Raw genomic sequence first — 7,234 nt, forward strand, 5'->3', positions numbered from 1 at the left:
ACTGATTAGACACTTTACTTTAAGTATTTTTTACATTTGCTTGTCTTTAATCTATCTCATAGGTCGGAGCCGTACAAAGTGTTGTTATCAACGACTACTTGAAAAGTAACTTGACTGACAGTTTTTCGTGGAAGAATCGTAATAAGTCAGTTCAGTTTTGATGTAAACGTGTCTTGTGTGAAGATATAATCTCCTTGTCCAATCTCCAAAGGGTTGTGAGAGACCTATTGACCACTACATTCTCTTTACAGTTGCAAGACTTCAGAGTTAAGACAAAAAAATTGGTCAACAAAAATATACCAACCCACCTAGTCTAATTAGGAAAATCATGTTATCGGAACCACACAATTATTTGTATATTTGACCTGTTGCTGCAATCAGAATTACTTGAATGATGGCTTGAAAACTCAGCACTTGTTTAGTTGGCATATGCAATCAACCCTGACAGCGCCATGGACACAAATGAGGCACTCTGGTGACTATGACACTAAGGAGGCAAGAGTCAAGCAGAAGTAATTTGGAAGCATATGGTAACAGCACTGACGACACAGACAGCATACAGCGACAAACAGAGACAGAAAAGCACGTAACTGCCTTGGACAGCTTTTGATCACTATTGTCTTGCTGTAAATAGGTCCTTTATGTCGAACTCTTTACGATATCATAATTGAAAACACAATGCTGTGTATTTGGAGCCGCACTGGCATGAAAGCATTTCATTCCATTGCAGTGAATGCCGCCATTATGGGCATTGAAACAGGTTTGACCCGTACGTAAATCACCCTTGTGAAATGTCAACGCACTCAAAACAGAAAGTACTTCAAAGTTCAAAAAAAAGCCAGGCCTTTAAACATTGAAGCATTGAAGTTTTGCATTGAAGATCAGCTATTTGGACGGACGGATTTATTCATGACCGCGTCACTAAGTTTGCTGTACTGACCGTTTTATCGATGATAGATTCTACCATCTAAATTGGAGCGTTATCAGAACATAATTTTTAATGAAACTGTCAATATGTGCTTGTACATGGGGCAGATGTGAATTGTCTATAGGAATACTGAAGTGCGGGCCACACGTCCCTTCGGTACTGTTTAACGAATTACATTTAGTTAAACAGTATATGTGGAGAGCAAGGTGATATAGTTATATTCGAACACAGGATACCTCATTTAGTTTGATTACTTTTCGTTTCCAAATCACTCAGGTAACACTTGAGTGCTTCTCCTTTGTGTTGGCCGGGTGCTTGATACGCAATCCACAATAAGACCTAACAATAGCACACTTCTGCTGCAACCTTTACACCTATCTTTACAATTCTATGACAATGTTTGCAGAGGCCAAAAAATACAGGTTTGCTTCTCATCCTTCGCCTAGTACAGAAATGACGTTGCCACATATGCAGTGGTAATTCTGTCAAGCAGCAAGATGAGAGCATTAAGTTAAAAGTTCAGAACTTTACGGTGCCTACTTATGACTCTCAAAATATCAATATTTTCCACGGCGCATTCATTTTAAGCTGGAAAAGTGTAGTTTTAGTCTTCTTACTTTGTGCATAAAAACCTTGGTCGCTCGACTGTCATATGATATAATAAATCAAGCTATCAGGGCGAGAGTAACTTGGATGATCATTTGTTTATATCATATGTGCATATGAGTATCAATGCTGCAAAATTTCATCGTTGAATGGGCCTGTCAAAATTAACTTTAAAGTCCCCATGAAACAATCTGAAGCGGGACAATGTTCCTTTTGGCAACCGTTTTTTCATAGTTAAATCTTTTTAAAATACCGTGTGCAGCTACACGCAAATAAGCGTAAGTCTGACAAAACGTTCACTGCTGTGGAAGTTCATTTGGTTCGGTGCATTCATTTTAAGCTGGAAAAATGTAGCATTGCGCTTTTAAAGGAACAAAGTCGGCCATTTTTCATGAATTTTGTTTGATACGAGATACTACTTATATTGTTTGACATGTTGAAAGATACTGGATGAGTGGGTGACGTATATTTGAACTTGGTTCTAGACACGATACATAAACCCATCGCAAATATGAAGTAATGATCATGACCGTTAATTCATTTTCGCGATGGTTTAATTCAATTTGTCTAAAACCAGGGTCGAATATATGCATGGTCACCCATTTATTCAGTATCTTTCAACATGTCAAACAATATAAGTAGTATCTTGCATGAAACAAAATTTAAAAAAAATGGCCAACTTTGTCCCTTAAAATGTCATTGTTGACATTGTCCCATGACAAGCGTAAGAAACAAGCCAGGTGATTATTGATTTGTGACAAGAAAGTGTTCGTTGATGCAAAGTTTGTCATAGATCATTACTTTAAAAGATCATTGCTTAAACCAAATAACAAAGACCAATTGTCAAAAGAAAACATTCAAAATCCAAAATTTGCGCCACTTGTTCGGCTCGGTTCTTATAGTGCCACCAATTGAATGGTCGATTGTCATTTCTTCTCTTCAGTCATGGAGGTTGATGTCAGGTCCTGACAACTAGATTACCTCATATCTTTGTAAAAGGACAGCGAGAATACCGTTCTATTATTGCTACGTTATTGTGACAAGTTTTATTGTGAATATTTATGGTGACAATGCACAGCCCGGTACCACTCACCAATGTTTGCAGTCAACAACTCATATTCAGACTGAAATAACCGAAAGGAAGAATGTAATTATAATATTGCAATGGTTGAAATCTGTCACAGATTTTGCTAGGAATGGGCAAGAAGTGATTTTTACAGACAATGTTTAAATACTACAGAAAGACGATTGCTAGTAATTTATTTATTAGGATCCAAAGCCTATCGGCTGGGCCCCTATTGGTTTTATTGGGGTTTTCAAACAGGTTTGACCCATACGTAAATCACCCTTCTGAAATGACAATGCACGCGAAACAGAAAGTAATTCAAAGTTCAAAAAAGACCAGGCCTCTAAACGGCAGAATAATTTTTATCAAGTTTTGCATTGATGATCAACTATCTCGACGGACGGATTTAAATATGACTGCGTCACTGATTTTGCTATACTGACCTTTTTATCGATGATAGATTCTACCATCTAAATTGGAGCGTTATCAGAACATAATTTTTAATGAAACTTTGAACATCTGTTTGTACCTTGCAACAGCTGTGAATCGCCTATAGGAATTCTGATGTCTGGGCCACAGTTCCCTTGGGTACTGTTTAACGAATTACATTTAGTTCAAAAGTACATTCGGAGAGAAAGATGATATAGTTATATTCGAACACAGGATACCCTGATTTAGTTTGATTACTTTTCGTTTCCAAATCATTCAGGTAACACTTGAGTGCTTCTCCTTTGTGTTGGCCGGGTGCTTGATACGCAATCCACAATAAGACCTAACAATAGCACACTTCTGCTGCAACCTTTACACCTGGCTTTACAATTCTATGACAATGTTTGCAGAGGCCAAAAAGAAAGGTTTGTTTCTCATCCTTCGCCTAGTACAGACATGACATTGCCACATGTTAATAACGAATCGAAGCATCAAAGTTACCATGCACGCAGCAAGGTGACAACATTAAGTTGAAAGTTCAGAACTTTATAGTGCAATATGTCAACATTTTATACGGTAACTAACACACTGCCCTTTCAAATGTGTAGATTTTAAGCGAGCGTGAACAAAGTGCTGACCCGGCAGGTCTAGATCGTCACGCTCAGCGATGAGAAACAAAACATGGTTTATTTCTTCGCTTAGATAGGTGGTCACACATTGAATGGAACCAAAGAAACACGCTTGCTATGTGGAATATGTTTTAGACGTGTTTCACATTTTGTCTGTGTTATTACTAAGTGGAGTGCATAAACTGTCATTTGTAGCATGTCTTGCGTTTACGAAATATCTATAATAATCTACGCTACAAACTTCGATGTAAAATTCATGTGTCTTATGTTGACTTTCCAGACGGAGCAAACCTGAGGTGAAAATGACTTCTGACGCTGATGAAAAATCTGAACAAGTCTTGACATGTTTTTAAAGAACAATTATATATTGTACACATTCAGCTGTCATACTCGATACAAAGCCAGCAGTTTGGTGTCAGGTAAACTATTTACCATTGGCGACAGGCCAGTCAGGGGCTGCTGCAGCCTTCAGCAAATCATCTGATGTAAGATTACATTTACTTTTTTCGCTGAAGTAATGATTCGACTGGTTGTTTTTTTATTTGCAATGCTATGTTAAACTTTTCAAAGACGTGAGTTGATGCTATTGCTTACGAAGTCCTTTGTTCTTTTCAGTGCGTGCTTTCGTGTACACAGAACAAACCATATTACTGAGGGGGAAGGTCCAGTGAACTTGATAATTACCACCTAAGCATCTGGAGGGTAAGTTTTAATAATATAGTGTTTACGAATAATGTGATAACCAAGGCGTATTATGAAAATTTTTGAAGTTTTTTTCAGATTCCGAGATGGAGTTTAACTCGTGTAATTTGAATTCGAACGCATAAGGGTCTATCTTTATCCAGGGCTCTGTCTGATGTCATAAGAAAACAAGTGTTGCAGAGGAGCCTTCAGTAATTAAGGGGATGGGACGGGCCATTCTGATTAAACCTGTTCTATAAAATGTGACCCCTTCGATCCTACCCTCTGAAATGGCACCCACGCCTCTGTCCCATATTCTAAACCTTGGATCTCCCTAATACCCGTGTGTGGTAAGATAGTTTGCATCATTATAAGTCAACATCTGTAAAAAATGACCGTCCGCCAAGACATATTTGTGAAAAAGTGAGTCAACCCGCCTATTATACCCTGGTCCCCCTGTAATTGCTGAAAGTTGCCTCAGCTTATGTGACGATTTAGCAATAATGTTCGTCCAAGTATAAATAGAACTACTCAGTTGTGTACAGTTGTCGAACGGTATGTCTGTGTCTTGTTATGATCAACACCACCTACAAAATTCATTAAATTTGGCAAAGCCACTCCTATGAGTGTTGGAAAAAAGCACTTTTTGAGATAAGTTCTGGGATAGGTCAAGTGACTGTGACATGGTGATCAAATGATTATGTGACAGGCACTTTCTGGAAAGCTGAACCCGTTTCTTCAGAAAGCAGGACCCCATTTTCTGATCAATATCAGCTGCTACAACTCTTCAGAGATGTCAGGGCCCGGGGACTAGGAGTTACACGATGATGGCAAAGGCTAAAGGACATAAAGGGTCACTGTACAGTCACTTGTGAACAAAAATATCCGACGTTTCTGGTAAATATGCATATTTTCCTTGGCAAAAATCAACCAAAACACCAAATTTTTTCCAAGCATTTTTCAGCTTCAAAGTTTCAACTGCCATTCACACCACATCTGTATCTGGTTCACCGGCTTTTAGTAATCGGCGCAATTGGCGCAATACGGAAATTTACGCCACAATACGCAACATTGCGCCAACGGACGCAATAATTTTGCTACGTGCCATGGCGAATGATACTATTAATGAAGGGGTTGGCAGCCTGGCAGTCCCTGGCGTATTTTTCAATGTCGCACAGAAAAACAGCCGAATTACTTGTCAACTTGACAGAAAAAGGTGTGGTGTAGGCTTAATGTACAAATGGGTTCAAATTATGAATAGAAATGAAGTTTAAGGAATCGAATTTAGGACGATCGGTGTTTGGTGGTCTCCGTGTTTAAAGTGAACCATTCCTGGTGTGCCCTGCGTTCAGTGGTTACCGAGAAGCCACATCGGACAATCTCAGTCCTGTGCACACCTGCAACTTTCATTGACCTTTCGAGAGTGTACCCTTAACAAAGCAAAGTCTATCGCCCTGGAAAGAACAGTAAAATGTCGCACTTGGTTGCGACGAACTGATGGTAGGCCTAAATTACAGTGATATTGGGGAAAGTGTGTAAGTCATCGTTTTCATTACCAGAAAGTCGCAGTGAAATGTTACCGTGGTAACACAACGTGTTGATAGACAAGTTGGCTACACATGGGGATACGTGGATATGCTATCCAATCATACGATTTCTAAGTTGGAGGCAATTCACACTCAAAGTCAAAGCTGAAAAGACAAAGTAAAATATTATTGGCTGCTAGTTTTAGTTTTTGCGCCAGAATTCGAATGGACCACGGTACAAACAAACTCACGTAAATGCAAACGCCCATATAAATGCTTGTATTTCCATAGGGGCTTGCACATAAGTTTGTTTGTACTGCCATCACGTGATCTTTAGGGCGCACTGAGTCTTAAAACACAAGTCGTCCTTTTAATCTCACGTGTTCACACACGTGGGCTAATGTCGTAGCGATATCAGTCTGTCTGCCTGTGTGTCTGTTGGCGCGATATCTCAAGAACGCCTAAAGGGATTCAAGTCAGAATTACTAGACGTGAACCATATGCTAATGTCAAGAACTGATTAGAGTTTGGTTAGTGCGGTTTGCATATATCATGCCATTTGCATAATTAATGACTTTAGAAAAAAACGGACATCCAATGAGAGCTGTTGCACAGAATTGGATGACATTTGCTGCAGATGTTGATCATACAAGGATTTATCCTCCACAAAAGACACAAAGGTTTGACATGAAAGTTAATTACTAATTTGCTTATTTGATTAACTTTCCTTATTAGGGATATATATCTGAATTGACTCAATAAAAATCGACGAAACTGTGAATGTCTTTTGAAGATACTGTAATTTAACATTCTGACAGTGATTTTGTTATGAAACTTTCAACATCTAGTTGTACCTTGAGAAAGCTGTTAATTGCCTATAGAAATTCTGATGTGTGGGCCACAGGTTCTGAGTACTGATTAACGGATTATGTTTACTTCAAAGTACATTCCGAGAGCAAGATGATACAGTTATATTCGAACACATGATACCCTGATTTAGTTTGTTTACTTTTCGTTTCCATACCACCCAGGTAACACAGGAGCGCTTCTCCTTTATGTTGGCCAGGTACTTGATACGCAATCCACAATAAGACCTAACAATAGCACACTTCTGCCGCAACCTTTATTCCTGGCCTTACAATTCCATGACAATGTTAGCAAAGGCCGAAAAAGACAGGTTTGTTTTTTATCCTTCGCCTTATACAGAAATGACGTACGCGTTGCCACATATAAATAACGAAGCATCAAAGTTACCATGCAGTGGTAATTCTGTCAAGCAGCAACATGACAGCATTAACTTAACAGTTCAGAACTTTACTTTGCGTACTTATGACTCTCAAAACATCAATATTTTCTACGGTGCATTCAT

Source organism: Ptychodera flava, chromosome 17 (genome assembly GCF_041260155.1).
Source record: "Ptychodera flava strain L36383 chromosome 17, AS_Pfla_20210202, whole genome shotgun sequence".
In the NCBI taxonomy this organism is placed as follows: Eukaryota; Metazoa; Hemichordata; class Enteropneusta; family Ptychoderidae; genus Ptychodera; species Ptychodera flava.